General features: G+C 39.3%; 1 pseudogene; it reads right to left on the bottom strand.

Moving 5' to 3' along the window:
- Positions 1 to 5,050: 5,050 nt before the first annotated feature.
- Positions 5,051 to 18,846, bottom strand: LOC106829214 (histo-blood group ABO system transferase pseudogene; annotated as a pseudogene).
- Between the last annotated feature and the right edge of the window lie 284 nt (positions 18,847 to 19,130).

The following is a 19,130-nucleotide window of genomic DNA, read 5'->3' on the forward strand; positions in this document are numbered from 1 at the left end:
TTCTAACAGTTTTTTAGTGGAGTATTTTGAGTTTTCTGTATATAAGATAATGTATCTGCAAAGAGAGACAACTTTATTTCTTCCTTTCCAATTGGGATGCCTTTGTTTCTTATTCTTGCCTGATTACTTTGGCTAGGACTGCCAGTACTATTTTAATAGGAGTGGTGAGAGTAGGCACTCTGGTCCTGTTCCTGATCTTAGAGGAAAGGCTTTTCCTTTTTCACCATTGAGTATGAAGTTAGTTGTGGGCTTGTTGTACATGACTTTTATTATGTTGAGGTACATTCCTTCTATACCTTATTTGTTAAGAGTTTTTATGATGAAAGGATGTTAAATTTTGTTAAATGTTCTCCCTTCCTCTATTGAAATGATCATATGATTTTTATCCTTCATTCTTTTACTGTAGTGTATCACGTTTCTTGATTTGCATATGTTGAACCATCTTTGCAGACCTAGAATAAATCCCACTTGATCATCTTGTGTGATCCTTTTAACGTGCTGTTGGATTTGGGCTACTAGTATCCTGTTGAGGATTTTTGCATCTATGTTCATCAGGGATATTGACCTGTAATTTTCTTTTCTTGTAGTATACTTGTCTGGCTTTGGTATCAGAGTATTGTTGGCCTCGTAAAATAGGTTTGGAACTGTTCCTTTTTTGGAAGAGTTTGATGAGGATTGGTGTTAATTCTTCGTGTAATGTTTGGTAGAATTCACTAGTGAAACCATCTGTTCATGAGTTTTATTTTTTGGGAGAATATTCAATCTCTTTACTAGATACAGATATATTCAGATTTTCCATTTCTTTGTGATTCAGTCTTGGTTCTATGTTTCTAGGAGTTTATCTATTTATTCTAGGTTGTTCAATTTGTTTGCATATTCATAGTATTCTCTTTTGATCCTTTATAGTTCTGCAGTATCAGTTATAATGTCTCCTCTTTCATTTCTGATGTTGATTATTTGAGTTTTCTTTTATTCTTAAGTTTGGCTTGTCAGTTTTGTTTATATTTTCAAAAAACCAGCTCTTAGTTTTGTTGATCTTTTCTGTTGCCTCTTTATTCTCTATTTCATTTGTTTCTGCTCAAATCTTTGTTGTTTCCTTCCTTCTGCTAACTTAGGGTTTGGTTTGGTTGTTTGCTTGAGATTTTTTTCTTAAGTAAGCCTTTATCACTCTAAACTTCCCTCTTAGAGTTGCTTTTGCTGAATCCCATAAGTTTTGGTATGTGTGTTTCCCTCTTTGTTTGTCTCAGTAAATTTTTTGATTTCCCATTTGCTTTCTTCTTTTGAATCTTCAATTGTTCAGGAGTGTTGTTTAATTTCCAAATAGTTGTGAATTTTCCAGTTTTCCTGCTGTTATTGACTTTTAGTTTAATACCATTGTGGTCAGAAAAGATGCTTGATATTATGTCAATCTTTTTAAATTTATGAAGACTTGTTTTGTGGCCTGAAATATGATCTATCCTGGAGAATGTTCTATGAGCACTTGAGAAGAATGTATATTTTGCTGCTGTTGGATGGAATGTTCTGTATATGTCTGTTAGGTCCATTTGGTCTAAAGGTAATTCTAGTCTAATGTTTCCTTATTAAGTTTCTGCCTGGATGTTGAAAGTGGAGTATTGAAGTCTTCTACTATTATTGCACTACTGTCTATTTCTGCCTTCAGATGTGTTAATATTGCTTAATATATTTAGGTGCTGCATTGTTTGGTGCATATATGTTTACAGTTGTTATATTCTCTTGATGAATTGATGCCTTTATCATTATATAATGACCTTCTTAGTCTATTGTGACATTTTTTTACTTAAATTCCATTTTGTCTGTTGGAGATGTAGTTACCCCTAATCTCTTTTGGTGTCCATCTGTATAGAATTCTTTTCCATCCCTTCACTTTCAGGCTATATACGTACTTAAGGCCGAAGTGAGTCTCTTAAGGCAGGGTATAGTTGGGGCTATTTTTTTTTTTAATCCTCTCAGCCACTCTCTGTCTTTTGATTGGGTAATTTAATCCATTTACATTTGAAGTAATTATTGATAAGTAATGACTTACTGTTGCCATCATGTTCAACATTGTTTTATGTCTGTTTTGTAGTTTCCCTGTCCTTTTCTTCCTCTCTTGCTATCTACCTTTGCGGTTTGATGATTTTCTGTAGTAGTATGCTTTGATTACTTTCTCTTCATCTTTTGTGGATCTACTGTAGGTTTTTGTAGTGGTTTCCATTAGGCCTACATAAAACATCTCATAATAGTTACTTTACATTGATAATAACTTTGATCTCATTGGAAAACTCTATCCGTTTACTCCCCCTCCCCAACATTTTGTTTTTGATTGCACAATATACATCTTTTTATTGTGTAGGCATTAATCAATTATTGTAGCTACAGTTATTTTTAATACTTTTTTCTTTTAACCTCCATATCAAAGTTAAGTGATTTACGTACCACCATTATAGCATTAATGTATTCTGAATCTGACTATGTACTTACTTTTACCAGTGAGTTTTATACTTTCATATGTTTTCTGTTACTAATTAGTGTCCTTTCATATCAGCCTGAAGAATTCCCCTTAGTATTTCTTGTAAGGAAGGTCTAGAGGTAGGAACTCACTCACCTTTTGTTTGTCTGGAGAAATCTTTCCCTCTCCTTCATTTCTGAAAGATAGTTTGCTGGGTAAATTATTCTTGGTTGGCAGTTTTTTCTTTCAGCACTTTGAATATGTCATCCCACTCTTTCCTGGAAAGTTTCTGTTGAGAAATCTGCAAATAACTTTTTGTCAGTTTATGTATATGAGATGATTATTTTCTCTTGCTTCTTTCAAAATTCTCTCTTTGATTTTTGACGGTTTTATTATAATATGTCTTGGTGAAGTCTTGTTTGGGTTGAATCTGTGTGGCAATCTATGAGGTTGATATACCTGAATGTCTATATCTCCTCCCAGATTTGAGAAGTTTTCAGCTATTTTGTCTTAAATAAGCTTTTTCCCCCCCACCTTCTGTGACTCCCATGATGCAAATATTGTTTCATTTGTTGGTGTCCCATCACTTAAGTAGGCTGTATTCACTCTTTTGCATTCTTTTTTTCTTTTTATACTCTAAAAGGATAATTTCAAATGACCTGTTTTTCAGCTCACAAATTCTTCCTTCTGCTTGATCAAGTCTTATATTAATGCTCTCTATTGCCATTTTCATCACATTCATTGTATTCTTCAGCTCTAAAATTTGTTTGGTTCTTTTTTATTATTTATATCTCTTTGTTGAACTTCTCATTTTGTACATGTATTGTTTTCCTAATTTCATTGAATTTTCTGTGTTCTCTTGTAGTGTGCTGAGCTTCCTTAAAATTATTATTTTGAATTCTTTGTTCAGCAATTCATAGATCCCCATTTCTTTGTGGTCAGTTACTGGAAATTATTGTGTTTCTTTGGTGGTGTCATGCTTCCTTGATATTTCGTGTTTCTTGTAGCCTGTTTTGATACCTGCATATTTGATCGAGCAATATGCAGATTCTAGACTTTATGGACTGGTTTGCATGGGGAAAGGCCTTCACCTGTGAGTGGGTGCAAGGGCACCAGCTGGGTGGAGTGTGGTGGTTCTAGCTCTAGGGAAGGCTGAGCAGCATAGTCTCCATGCAGCTCCATCAGCTGAGGTCAGTGGCGGTGAAGATTGCAAGGGTCCTCAACAGCCAGTGTTGTAGGTGTCTACACTGCTTGCAAGGCCTGTTAGGGTCTTTGGTGGCAAAAGTGCTGGGGACCTCCTGGTCTCTTTTCCTCCTATGGAGTATGTTGTAGTTAAAGGAATCTCCTTTTGTGCCATGTGTGGCTGCAGGCACCCTCGGAGTGGTAGTGGTACTGCTGTCTGATGCATGTGTGCCCATGGAACAGCCGTGGAGCTGAGGTCTGGAGCATGGGTGCTCATAGAGGGACAATGGTTCTGGGATCTGGAGCACTGGCTAGCCTGCAGAAGTGGTAGCTCCAGTGTCTGAGGCATGGGCATGTGCAGATCAACTATAGAGCTGGAGACTGGAGCATATGCGCTCAGGGAGCAACAGTGGCTCTGGGGGGCATTGGGTAGTCTGCAGCAGCAGTAGTTCTGATGCCTGAGATGTGGGCACACGTGGAGAAGCTGTGTATCTGGGGTCTGAAGTGCAGGCACGTGCAGAGCAGCTGGGATTCTGGGGTTGAGGGAATGCATGGAAATGGAGGGAGCTGGCAGTTCTGATCCCAGGGTGGCATAACAGCAGCTCCTTCTGAGCGGGGACATACAGGAACATCTCCCTCCCTGAGGGCTACAGGGTGGCAAAGGCTGTGGTTATCCCAGAGGCAAAAGCTGCTGGTGTCCTCTGTGGAACAGGCCACTGGGGTCTGTGCTGATAAACAGTGCAGGGGCTTCTGCTGTGAAAGCTATGGGGAGCCTGTGGCTGGTTTGGGGATGTTTAGGTACTCAGTGGCAAAGGCTGCCAGGTGACTCTGTAGAGAAGGTCATGGGGGACCATGATAACACCCATGATGTGGCTGATACTGATAGCCTGTGCCTTTCCTCTTTGTTCTCCGCCATCCCTAGATCCTAAGTAAGCCAATCTCCCCAGCGATTCTTTCTGTGAGGTTATGTTTCATTTTTTTGCTCTACCCTGTCACTATAGGTTCTTAATTGGACTCTTAAGCCCTTTCAAAGCTATTTTCATTTGTGGATAGTTGTCTTTTTTGTGGGAAGATGAAGGCTGGCATCTCCTACTGTGCCATCTTGCTGACATCACTTTTCCAAAAGTCTCACAATGCAGCAGTGCATGGACCACTTGCTACTGGTGCCTGCATGAGCCTGGACCCAAAATGTGATGTTTCAACACATGTCTGTACCCATGGAACCCACCGTAATCATGATAATGAATGCATAGATCACCCCTGCAGTTACCTTATGACCTTTCATAATCCCTGTCTCCCTCCCTGGCTCCTTATTCCCCTGATCAGAGATTTACTATCTTTTACTCTAGACTTGTTTGCCTTTTCTGCAATTTTATATAAATAGAATCATAAAATATTTACTCTTTTTTTTCCTTTTTTCTCATTTTGCATAATTATTTTGAGATTCATCCATGTTGTGTGTTTGAATAGTTCATTCTTTTTATTACTGAGTGGTGTTTTCCTGTATGGATGTACTATAATTTCTTACTCTGTTCATCAATGGACCTTTAGATCGATTCCAGTTTGGGGTTATTATAAATAAAGCTGTTTCATGAATTAATCTTTCTTTTGGGTTAATAATTAGCAGTACAATGCCTGGGTCGAAAGGTAGGTAAATGTTTATCATTCTGCGAACTGACAGACTGTTCCAAAGTGGCTGTACCATTGTACAGTCCCATCAGCAGCTTGTGAGAATTCTAGTTGCTCTGTATCCTCATCAACACTTGGCGTATCAGTCTTTAATTTTAGCCATTCTCACATGTGTGTAGTGGTATTTCAGTGTGATTTGAATTTGTATTCCCTTCATGACCAATGCTTTTAGAATTTTTATGTATGATTATTGTCATCACTTTATTTTCTTTGGTGAATTGTTCAAATCCTTTGCTCATTTTTAAACATTTCCTTTGTTATTTTAATGAATTTTGAAGTTCTTAGTAAATTCTGGATATAGGCTATTCATTAGATGTGTGATTTGCCTATATACTTTTCCAGTCTGTGGCTTGTTTCTTCATCTCTTAACAGTATCTTTCCTATGGCAGAAATTTTTAATGTTAATGAAGCCAAATTTGTCTTTTTTTTTCTTTTATTGAACCTTTTTTTTCTTTTGTATAGAAGAAATCTTTGTCCAACTCAAGGCCCAAAAAAGAAAACCTCTTATGTAATGTGGACGGTTTATAGTTTTCTGTTTTGTATTTAGGCTTATAATCCATTTTCAGCTAATTCTTGTATATTTTGGGGGTAAATTTTTTTTTAAAGGACATCCAATTGCTCCAGCTAAATTAGTTGAAAGAATATCTTTTCTCCTGAATTGCTTTTGTACCTTTCTTAAAAATAAGTTGCTCTTATATGTGTTTATTTCTGGACTTTCTATTCTGTTTCATTCATCTCTTCATCTATACTCTTGCCAGTGTCATAAAGTCTTAATATAATTTTTAATATGTCTTAAAATCAGTTAATGTCCTCCACCTCTGTCCTTTTTCGAAGTTATTTTGGTTATCCTAACTCCTTTGCATTTCTGTATGAATTTTAAAACACCCTTGTCAATTTCTAATAAAAGCATATTGGGATTTTGATTGGGATCGTATTGGATCAATTTGAAGACAATTAACACATTAATGATATTGAGTTCCAATCCATAAAAACAGAATATCTCTCCCCTTTTTTGGGTATTTTTTTCAGCAATGTTTTATAGTTTTCTGTTTATATATCTTGCACATCTTATTTATTTCCAAAAATTTCGTATGTTTGAGGCTGTTCTAACAAGTGTTTTTTTTTTAGTGTCAATTTCCAGTTGTTCCTTGCTGGAACAAAATAGAAGGAAAATTGCTTTTTTTATGTTGATTTTCTGTCCTGGAAACTAGTCGTTTTTATTGTTTTGTTTTGTTTGTAGAGTCTATACGATTTTCTCCACAGGCTCTCACATTGTCTGTGAATAAAGAGAATTTTAGTTTTTCCTTTCCAAACTGGCAGTTATGAAATTTATTGGCATATACAGTCTGCAGTGATGTCAGCACATTTGTACTTAACATTAGTCATTTGCGTCTTCTCTCATTTGTCCTTATTAGTCTGGCTAGAGGTGGATGCTTTATTGATCTCAAAGATCAACTTGTGGGTTTCATTGATTTTTATCTATTGCTATTCTTTGTTTAAATTTCATTAATCTCTCTCTGAACTTTGTTCTTTCCATCTGCTTATTTTGAGTTTAATTTGTCCTTATTCTAGTTTCTTAAGGTTGACTCTGTCATAGATTTGAGACCTTTGTTTTCTAGTAGAGGAAGTTAGTCTATAAATTTCTCTTTGATTGATGCTTTAGTAGCTTCCTAGAGTTTTAAAAAAATATGTTGAATTGTCATTTTGTGTAGGATAGAGTTAATTTATGGTGGCTTGGAATAGTTCTAGTCTAATCTCTGGAGATGTCTAGATATCTGGAGTCAACTCTTAGCTAAGATAAGTGCGGTGAAATTTATGATGAGCTTCTTAATGTCTGAAACACTCTTAGTGATCCCCAAGGCTAATGTTTTGGATGGCTTCAATCTGGCATAAACGGTTAGACAACCTGGTTCTGCTGTATAGCCAGGGAGCATAAAAGGCCTTGCTGAGAACTTCTGTCTTGAGCTCTTCCAAAGCCAGGATTCTTCACACAGAAGAACCTTGGTGATTCAATCCAGAAAAGAAGCATGACTGTATATGAATAAGGATCTTGTGCCTGCATAATTTGAGCATCAAAGTAAATATTGATGGTAATTGATTATAACCCCTTTAAATAATACAACTGAATGAGCCTGATTTCTGCCTCAGGTCCTGATACAATGAAATGACAATATTTTTCTCTTGCCTTCAACAACTAGAACTCCAGACAAAATATATGACCACCACTGCAACAGCCTGGTTCCAGGCACTGGACAATAGGCGGGGCAGACCTGAATCTCAGAGAGGAGAGATACAAAGCAGGCAAACCCTGTGACTGCACCTACCTGTAGCCTGAGAGACAAAATAAGAATACATTGAGGCCATCATGACTAGAATCTACGTGGCAGAGGAGAGGAGAGGAGAGGAGGGGGGGAAGATTTGCAAAAATGTCCTCTTAAATCTTTGGTTGAGTCTTGATGTGCGCAAGTGTGAGCAGAAAAAATCTGAGATTTTGAAAAGAAACACCAGAAAGGAGTATACCAAATAATTCCTTGAGCTCACCCAAGCCTCAGAATGGTTTATTTTCTCACCTTTTAGGATAGAAAACTCTGTAAGTACCTAAGAGAACAAGTAGAGTTCTCAGGATTCTGTTACCTATAACAACCACAGACTAAAGCCTGCTCTGGTCTCCCCTGTAAGTTGTAAAAATAAGCCTCGAATGGAAAAACTGCTGCCAAGTAACTTTACTGAATGCCATGTTAAAGTCGAACAGTAAAGGGTAGAAGCAAATGCAACACACAATAATGTAAAATCCACAATGTATGCCAAACAATAGATAATTACTATGCATGCAAAGAAACAGGAATATAAAACACAGCAGCAGCAGGAAAAAAGAATAGAGACAAGTACAAAAATTGGGAAACATGATAAAATTAGCAGACAGTTATTCTAAATAGCTTTTGTAACTATCCAACATTGTTTCACAGAGGTAATGGAAGAAAAAGAATTTAATAAAGAGATAGTAAATATAAAAATAGACCTATATGGAACTTATAGAGAAGGAAAAAAATATACACTTAAAACATACAATATTGCATGCCATGAACAGTAGAGGAAGTAATTTGAAATAAGTAATCAGTGAACTTGAAGATGTAATTGTAGAAATTATGCAAAATGAACCAGAAAGTAAAACTGTACCCCCTCCCCTGGACTTGAATGATTTGCAGGAAAATATCCATGTACTTGGAATACCAGGAGTGGTGTAATAAAAAATTGAATACATAATGGTTGAAATATTTCCCAATTTGTTGAAAAATAAACACCAGATAAAACCAAAAGCCCAAAGAACTCCAAACATGATAAAAGTAGGAAGCCACATCATAGCACTTCATAATAAATTGCTGAAAATCCATGATAAAGAGAAAATTTTAAAAGCAGCCAGAGAAAAATGATTCATTCTGATAGAGGAATATCAACATATATGACAGCAAACTCCCCTACTAAACAATGAAGCCTGGAAAAAATGCAAGATTTTTTAAAGCACTGAAAGGAAAAAAAAACCCCTAGAATTCTTTACCCAAGAAAACTATATTCCAAAACAAAGTATATTTCAGACAACAAAATCTGAGACAACTCATTGCCAAAAGATCTAAGAAATATTAAAGGAAATTCACAGGCAGAAGGAAAATTATACTAGATAGAAATTTGAGTTACACAAAGGACTAAAGTGGGGAGGAAATAGAAATTATGTGAGTAAAATAAAAGACTTTTTCATTTCTTTATAATATAATTGATTATTTAAAGCAAAAATATTAACAATGAATCTTGGATTTGAAGAAGTAAATTGTAAGACAACAATAGCAAAAGAATGAGAGGTAGACATGGAAGTGTACTGTTTTTAGTTTTTTATGGTATATGTCAAGTTTTAATATTATTTCATGATAGACCATGATACGTTAAGGGTGTATATTTTAAACCTTAGAGCAGGGTTTCTTGACGTTGGCACCATTGACATTTTGGACCAGATTATTCTCTTCTGTAGATCACTGTCTTGTACATCCTAGAATGCTTACCAGTATCCTTGGCCTCTATCCAGTAGATGCCCCTACTGCCCATCCTCACCTACTGCCCTGTCGGGGCAATAAAAATGTCTTCAGGGGCCAGCCGGTGGCGCAGCGGTCAAGTGTGCACATTCTGCTTCGGCGGCCTGGGGTTCGCCGGTTTGGATCCCAGGTGCGGACATGGCACTGCTTGGCACGCCATGCTGTAGTAGGCATCCCAAATAGAAAGTAGAGGAAGATGGGTACGGATGTGAGCTCAGGGCCAGTCTTCCTGAGCAAAAAGAGGAGGATTGGCAGTGGATGTTAGCTCAGGGCTAATCTTCCTCAAAAAAAAAAAAAAGTCTTCAGACATTGCCAAATATCATCCCTAATTTAGAACTACTTTACTAGAGTAATCACTATTAAAAAGTCGTATATGTAAGAAGCCACTATATTTGATTAAAAACAACATTGAAAAACTCCATTGAGGGGCCAGCCCTGTGGCCGAGTGGTTAAGTTCACACGCTCCGCTTCGGAGGCCCAGGGTTTCATCCGTTCGCATCCTGCGCGTGGACATGGCACTGCTTGTCAAGCCATGCTGAGGCGGCATCCCATATACCACAACTAGAAGGACCCACAACTAAAGATACACAACTATGTACCTGAGGGGGCTTTGGCGAGAAAAAGGAAAAATAAACTTTAAAAAAAAAACTCAATTGATATAAAAGAATGCAGGAAAAGAGGAAAAAGAAAGAACAGATGGAACAAACCAAAAACAAGGCATGTCACTAGCTTTAAGCTCAACTATAGTGATAATTGCTTTAGATGTAAATGGTCTGAATACTTTAAGTGGCAGCTATTTCCATATTGGATAGAAATGCAAATCCAACTATATACTATCTACTAGAAAATTTAAAATGTGAAGAAACAGAGTTAAAAGTTAAAGGATGAATAAAGATATTCCCATGCCCTGGGCAATTGCCCTTTGCTGCTAGCCTCGTAGAAGTCTGCAGTGAGCACCATGGTCAAACCCAACCCCACGTCAGTGGCATGTGAAGCTCCAGAGGAAGAATATAAAAGAGGTTTCCAGAGGGTACCCAACAACCACCTCCATCGGGACCGTGATGGAGTAAAACCCCAGGCCACGGAAAGAGCACCATTGCCCTTCCAGCCGTCTGGCCTCATCCTGGTCCCTCTTGAACCACATTCTTGGACTGCCAAAGTTAGAGGACAGCTTAACTGGTGAAGGTGTGGAGAAAATGGATCATTGATAGATCGCCGGTCAGAATATAAAATGGTATATCACTCTAGAGAAGAGTATGCAGCATCTTACAAAACTAAACGTGCTTACCGTATGATCTAGAAATTGCACCCTTCACTATTTACCCCAGATCATGCATACCTATGTTCATGTGAAAACTTATACGCAAACATTCATAGTAACTTTATTAAGAATATTGAAAAACCAGAAATAACTCTAATGTCCTTTAATGGGTGAATGGTTAAACAAACTCTGGTCTATCCATACTATTTGGCAATAACAAGTACCAAACTATTGATACTTGCTACAACTTGAATGGTTCTTAACGGAATTATGTTAAATGAAAAGAGCCAATTTTAATAGGTCACATATGGTTACATTTATATAACATTTTTTAAATCACAAATTTATAGAGATAAGCAGGTTAGTGGTTGCCAGGGAGGGGCTGGGGAGATAAGAAGGGAGGAAAGTGGCTGTGGCTATAAAAGGGATTCTTGTGATGGAACAGTTCTGTATCTTCACTATGGTAGTGGTCACATGAATCTGCATGTGACAAAATTGCATAGACACACACACAAACACACACACACAAGTGAGTACATACAAAACTGTTGAAATGTGCGTGCGCTTGGTGAATGATCATTTCAATTTCCTGGTTGGAATGTTGTACTATAGTTATGCAAGATGATGCCGAGGGGGAAACATATGAATTATCTCTCTATTGTTTCTTACAACTGCAGGTGAATCTACAGTGATCTCAAAATCAAAAGTTAAAAGAAAGTAAGGGGATGGAAAAAGATATGCCATGCTAACACTAATGCAAACAAAGGCGGTATAGCTATAGCAAAATCATACAAAGTAGTTCATCAACAAGAAATATTACTAAAGTAAGCTAGGCATATATAGTAATGATAAAGAGGCCTTTTCTCAACAGATTATGATGACCGTAAATATGTATGCACCTAATAACTAAATTTAAATTATTTAAATCAATGAGTAAGAAGCTAAAGGAAAACACAGACTAATCTACAATTATAATTAAAGATTTCAACAGTCATCTCAATAAGTGATTGAACAATTGAATGAAAATTTGGTATGGATATAGAACACTTGAAGAAAACAGTCAACTGACTAGAACTAATTCACATTTGTAGAATGCTGCATCTAACTACAGCAGAATACACTTTCTTTTCAAGTGCCCAGAAGACATTCACAAGGTTTTCTAGGCAATAAAATATCAACAAATTTAAAATGATTAAAATTATGAATATATTTTCCCCTGATCACGTGGAAATTATACTAGAAATCACTAAAGCACACGATGTGGAAAAATCCCTAAATATTTGGAAATTATGCAACATATTAATGAAGTTCAAACATGAAATAACAAGGAAAATTAGGAAATATTTTTAACTGAATGAAAATGAAAACCCAGTACAAAATTGATATACCTGTAAGTAGAAATAGATGAATCCACTATTATAGTTGGAAAATTCAAAACCCTTCTATAAAAAATGGACAGATCTAGCTGGCAGAAAATCAGTAAGGATATAGTTGAACTTAAGAGTACCATCAGTCAGCTAGGTATAAATGACATCTATAGACTTCTTCATCCAACAGCAGTAGAATACACATTCTTCTCAAGCTCACACGGAATATTCACCAAATAGACCACATTCTGAGCCATAAAGCACACCTTAACAAACTTAAAAGAATAGAAATCATATAATAATGTCCTCAGATGACCATGGAATTAAACTAGAAATCAGTAACAGAAGGATAACTGGAAAATCTCAAAATATGTGGAGATTAAACAACCACTTCTAAATAACACAAGGGTCAAAGAGGAAATCTCAAGAGAAATGTTAAAGTATTTTGAAATAAATGAAAATGAAAATACAATCTATTAAAATTTTGGGGGGGCAGCAAAAGTAGTGCTAAGAGAGAAATTCAAAGCACTGACTGTGTACATTAGAAAAGAAGGAAAATCTAAAATCAATAATCTAAGCCTGAAACTTCAGCAATTGGAAAAAGAAAAGCAAATTAAATCCAAAGTAAGCAAAAGAAAAGAAATAATAATTAGAGCAGAAATCAGTGAAAATGAAAACAGAAATCAATGGATAAAATCAGTAATACCAAAAGCTGATTCTTTGAAAGATCAATAAAATCAATAAGCTTCTAGCCAGGCTAAGTTAAAAAGGGAGACGACACAAATTACCAATATCAGAAATGAAAGAAGTGACATCACGACAGATTCTGTGGACACTAAAAGGATAATAAGAGAATATTATGAACAGCTCTATACCCACAAATTTAATAACCTGGAAGAAATGGACCAATTCCTTAAAAGATACAGTCTGCCAAAACCCCACAAGAATAAACAAACTGAATAGGCCTATATCTATTAAAGAGATTGAATAAATAATTTATAACCTCCCCAAACAGAAAGTACCAGCCCCAAAAGGGTTCACTGGTGAATTCTACCAAATATTTAAGGAAGAAATTATACCAGTTCTCTACAATCTCTTTCAGAGGAGAGAAGCAGAGGGATACTTCCTCACTCATTCCATGAGGCCAGCATCACCCTAATACCAGTGTCAGACAAAGACATCACAAGAAAAGAAAACTACAGATCAATATGTTTCATGAAGATGTCTGCAAAAATCATCAACAAAATATTAGCAATTGAATCTAACAATATATAAAGAGAATTTTACACCACAGCCAAGTGGGTGTGGTTTATTTATTCCAGGTGTGCAAGTCTGGTTCAACTCTGGAAAATCAGTTAATGTAATCCATCACATCAAAACACTGAAGAAAAATCACGCTATAATATCAGTAGATGCATAAAGAGCATTTGACAAAATGTAGCATCCATTCATGATTTTTAAAAAATCTCAGCAAAGTAGGAATAGACGGAACTTCCTCAACTTTGTAAAGAAGATTTTCAGAAAAACTACAAATAACATCATACTTAATGGTGAGGAGCTAGAAGCTCTCCAGCTAAGATCAGGAACAAGGTAAGCCCCCTCACCATTGCTTTTCAGCACAGTAAAAGAAGTTCTGATTCAGGCAGTAAGACAAAAAAAGGAAATAAAAGTATTCAGATGGGGAGGAAGAAATAAAAACGTCTTCATGTGTAGACAACTAGATTGTCTATAGAGAAAATCCCAAAGAATCAAGAAAAAAGTCCTGGAATTAATAATGATTATAGCAAGGTTGCAGGATAGAAGTTAATATACAAAAGTTAATTGCTTTCCTATATACCAGCAAAGAATAATTGGAATTTAAAACTAAAAACACAATACCATTTATATTAGGTCCCCCAAATGAAATACTTGGATATAAATCTAACTATATATATGTGAAGATTATGAGTAAAACTACAAAACTCTGATGAGCAAAATCAGAGAAGTAAACAAATGGAGAGATATCCCATGTTTCTGGGTAGGAGGACTCAGTATTGTAAAGATGTTAGTTCTTCCCAGCTTGATATATAGATTAAAGACAATCATGATCTAAATCCTACAAGTCATTGTGTGGATATTGACAAATTGAGTCTTAAGTTTATATGAAGAGGCTGAAGATATGGAATAGCCAACATAATGTGGAAGAAAAAGAATAAGGGCTGACACTACTTGACTTCAAGATGCCGTATAAAGCTGCAGTAATCAAGACTGTGGTATAGGTGAAAGAATAGACAGATCAATGCAACAGAACAGAGAGTCCAGGAATAGACTCACATAAATATAGTCAACTGATCTTTCACCAGGGAGCAAAGGCAATTCAATGGGAAAAGGATAGTCTTTTCTACAATTGGTGCTGGACAATTGGACATCCACATCTAAAAAAATGAATCTAGACACAGACCTTACATCTTTCTCAAAAATTCACTCAAAATGGGCATAGACCTAAATGTAACAAACAAACAAATTAAAGAAGACAACAAAACCAAAAACTAGGAAGGGCCAGGAAATGCCCAAGAGGCCTCTGCCTGGACAGAGGGCTGGAAGGATTGAAAGGCCATGTGTGGGACACGCTTTAAGCCTGGAGTATGGCTGCAGGGGAGAGAGTGAACTAGGAAGGGAAGACCTGGACTGTGGGACCTGTCCTGCAGCCACAGGTGGCAATCAGTCATCTGTCACCCCACGAGAATACCATCATTTTGCAGTGGGAAGAAAACATTTTCCCTGAATTATTCTCGTGTAAAAATAGTTGATCAGTGTTGACACAGAAAAACATACAGCTTGGAATCAGAGCCTTTAACATTTGGAAAGGGCCCTGAAATTGGTAAGATTTACTGACAACTGAAGAGAAATAAAGGTTGCTACTCTGCAACTTCCCTCTCTCTTTTGCATATGCAGGGGAAACAAACAGGACCAAGGAGATGCCAGTTTTCAGGACATATAAGGACCTTGCTGCCAGACACCAATGTCATTTTTAAGAAAAACAACAGGTTTTCATGACAATTATGGACTTCCTATTATCATCTACAAGTAAGCTTTTTTCAGCTGATAGGAAACCGGCAAATCACTAACAAATTGAACGGACACAGAAGCAATCAACAGGAGAGGGGAGGGCAGAGAGTCCCTTCTGCTCCAGTGAACACTTGGCAATGTCTGGGGACAGACCAGAGCTCAAGCCCCAGGAAAGCATGTCTTTTTGGCCATCATGTTCTTCTTCCTGAACACTAAAGGGCCCTTTTCTCTTTAACAGGGAAACTAAAAAGAGCACGTGTTCGTCTGCTTAGCCAAGGGCCAAAGCAGGCCTGTGTGTACTTACAAGAGGCAAGAGGCTGTGTGTCCAGGAGCAGCTTTCCTTGCTCTGGAAAAGATCTCATCTCTGATCCCTGGTTTGTCTGGACAGGCTGAGACCATCGTGACGGGTGTGAGGAGCACACAGTGAGAAGCTAAAGATGATGGTAACTCAGAAACTGTGCTTGAACCCAGGAATGAGACCAGCCTAAATGTGTGGGCTTGGTGTATGGTGAGGGGAGAGGACAATACTCGGCTTTTCTAAGTTTCGGGAGATGGTGCGAGGCATCAACAAATTTTAACTTAATTTCCCTGGACAGGAAAAGGAAATGGAGTTATACCCTTTAAGCGGATTTTAATTGAATGCCAGGAGGAAGACTAGGGCTGCCTGATCATCAGTTCTCTCTGAGTCCTTTCTGGAAGCTTCCTTTGATAAGTCCTGATTCCCTGGTGATTATTTCGCAATCAGAAGTCTAATCCGCTTTATGTAGAAAGGCAAGTCTCCTAGCTGCTGATTCCCCGTATTCTCCCACATCTGCTTATCCCAGCTGTACTCAGGGGAGAGGACCTTGGAGGGTTTGTGGTAAAGCAGGTATTTGTTCAGGTGACTCTCTTCACGCCTCACAGCCTCGATGCGATTGTCTTTGTCGACCATCATCGCCTGGTGGCAGGCCTTGGTGAGCCTGTGAACCTCTGGCACGGACCCCCCAAATAAGGCCCCTGTGTAATAAAAGTCCCCCTCATCTTCAGGAATCTGGGCTTGTGACTGAGGCCGCCGTTCATAGGGGAAGTTGGTCCGATTAAGCCCATAGAAGCCAGGATGGAGGGTGCCGAACAAGGAGGCGAGGATCTCCACGCCCACGTGCTCAGTAAACTTCACGTCCACATCTGCACACACAAGGTAATCCACCTCCCGGTGGAAACGCTGCTCAGAAAAATTGCTGATCACCTCCATGCGGTGCAGGGAGATGTTCTGGCTGTGGGAATAGCTCTGGACCTTGAGGATGACCACCTGCCTTCCGTTTTGGAGGGGAATGCGAGGAACATGGTCGGGGCGGTCAGTGAAGATATAGTAGTTAACCTTGTAACCCACCATGAAGTACCTCTCTGCCGTCTCCAGGAATCGCTTCAGGTAGATAACATGTTTTTTTATGGCAAACACGATTAATCCAATGGTGGTGTTCTGGAGCCGGAACTGCTCATTCAGGATGTCAGTATTGAAAGTTCCCTCCCAGATGATGGGAGCCAGCCAAGGGGTTATGACATGGACATCTCTCCTAGAGGGTCTTAGCACATTTGGCTGAGGAAACACCATCCTTGGTAATTTTACACCTTGTGGGTGGTAAATTTTTCTAACAATCTTGTTTGCCCTAGCCTGGATGCTTTTCAGCTTCTGGCTTCTTGGGTTCAGGTAACAATAGCCAAAAAAGGCCAAGCTAAGAGCTATTAAAAGAATAAAGATCACTTGACGAAGCAAGTAACTTTTTGGTTTCTCTGACAATGTCCTTACCAGCTGGGCCATGGCTCCACTTCCGACTGGTGCAGCCTGGATCTCCTAGGTACTGTAAGAACCTGCCCCTCCTCGGCCTTCCACTCACAGCAGCCTCTCCTGGGCAGAGTGAGGCAGAATGCTTGGACCACAAGTTGGTCACACCCGCTGCTCCTTCTGAGACCCTACCTCCATGCAAGGGGCATCTGGGAGCTGGGTGTTCTGGGCCACCGAGCTAAGTAAGACGCCTGGAGCAGCAGAACCTTGATAAATTCAATTTTGATTTTGAGGTCATGTCAAAACAACCAGGTGGCAGGACTCAGTCATCTGGCCTCTAGAACTTCTGGGCTAGCATGTAGGAGAGAGGTCAGGGCTCCTGAAACAGGCTCAGGGGACTGGCTCAAGGGAGGCCACTGAGCAGGTCAAGGATTGTGATGAAAGCAAGGCAGGGCAGCAGCCAACAGAGAATCTGACCAGGAGGTCAGAGGGCTTGTGCTCTGGCCTTCCCTTGACATTTACTAGCTGTGAGACTTTTAGCTAAGCACTGAGTTTCCTGAAAATCCATTAAGTTGAAAGTACACTGTGTTCAGGGTCACATCCAGACAAGCTGATGCGGGCCATCCTTAGGCGGCCTAATTTGGGAGCCAAGTTGGAAGAGACAGAAGATCTACTGATCAATGTTTGTTTCCCTTATTCTCCTAATCACTTAAAATCCACTGAACATTTACTTTGCAGGTACCAGGCCTTACAAGACTGGTAAACTTTATGTGCATTATATCGCTGACTCCTCACAGCCAGACTGGGGAGTGGATGCTACGTGATCCTCACGGCCTCCATGGGGAATCAGGTTCAGAGAGGGTGGGTGACTGGCCCGTGGCCACATGGCTATTTGGTAAATGCTGTAGCCAGCTAAGCAGCCAGACTCCAGGACTGGGCTCTTGGTCACCCTATATCCTGACCCTCTGCCTCACTTGTGGTTTGTGATTTCCTTTCTCTGGGCTCTTCTCCTAGTCAAGTTCCTTTGGTTCTCTCCCTTAAGCTTCCCATGTCAGTTGACCCTAGGTAGATCCCTCAGGATGGGGATGGAAGCCTGATCCAGTGCCATTTTTGAGCCAGGGATTATCGTATTGCCAACACGTATATCTCCTTCTGCAGTCTAAGCAGTTCCAAGGATATGTCTCCTGGGAAATAAAGCCTCTGGCACAGACTCCTCCTGTCCCACTGTGGGACCAACAGTGGATATAAAAGAGTCCCATGGTGGGTAGGGAGCACCTGGCATCTGTAGCCTGAAGCTGGCTGGTGCTCTTATGCTACTCTGTGACATCTTGTTTCTGTTCTCCAGGAGAAGTAGGTGCCTGGAGACATGGTTTTTCCAGACTTTCTGTAACCTTCTCAGGGTAGTTCTGAGGATGTTAGGAGGAAGTGATAAGTGAGTTCTGATGAGTGTCTTTTAAGGGACTGGCACCTTGCTTTTCTGGTCTAGATTGTGACATTTGTCCAGTTGTACATAGGAATGTTAGCATATTGGGCACCACTGTCAATAATGCTAATATAGTGGCAAAATATCAAGACAACTCTGTGATGCTGCAAATGCCAGAAAACTGAAGTGCTACTTTGATGAGAAAATGACACCAGAGTATAAGGAGCATGTGCTTGATGTGCTTGTGGGTCTAGGTTTGTGTGTGTGTGTGTGCGCGTGCGCGCACACGTTGTGTTTTGGTGCCTGTCTGGGGAATCTGTTCCTCCCAGGGCAGTAGAGGAGGGAACCCATTGCCATGCTTACCATGGCACTTCCCTAGGAATCTTGGAGGTTAAAAAACCTTACAGAAGGGGCTGGCCCCGTGGCCGAGTGGTTAAGTTCGCGCGCTCCGCTGCAGGCGGCCCAGTGCTTCATTGGTTCGAATCCTGGGCGCGGACATGGCACTGCTCATCAAACCACGCTGAGGCAGCGTCCCACATACCACAACTAGAAGGACCCACAACGAAGAATATACAACTATGTACTGGGGGGCTTTGGGGAGAAAAAGGAAAAATTAAAATCTTTAAAAAAAAAAAACCTTACAGAATGAAGAGGTAGAAAGGATGAGGCAGACACCAGTGTTGCATAGAAGGAGAGACTCAGGATAGCCTTTAATCAGTGAGGGATGAGGCACAGCCCTCGTCCTGAGCAAGGTGGCCTTCCCTTGCCTCCTACACTGGCTTTTACTCACTGTAGCCAATGGTGCGGGGAAAGAGACTCAGTGTAGCCTTTAATCACTTGGGTTGGCCCTGATGTTCTAGATCTGCC

This window comes from Equus asinus, chromosome 26 (genome assembly GCF_041296235.1).
Source record: "Equus asinus isolate D_3611 breed Donkey chromosome 26, EquAss-T2T_v2, whole genome shotgun sequence".
NCBI lineage: Eukaryota > Metazoa > Chordata > Mammalia > Perissodactyla > Equidae > Equus > Equus asinus.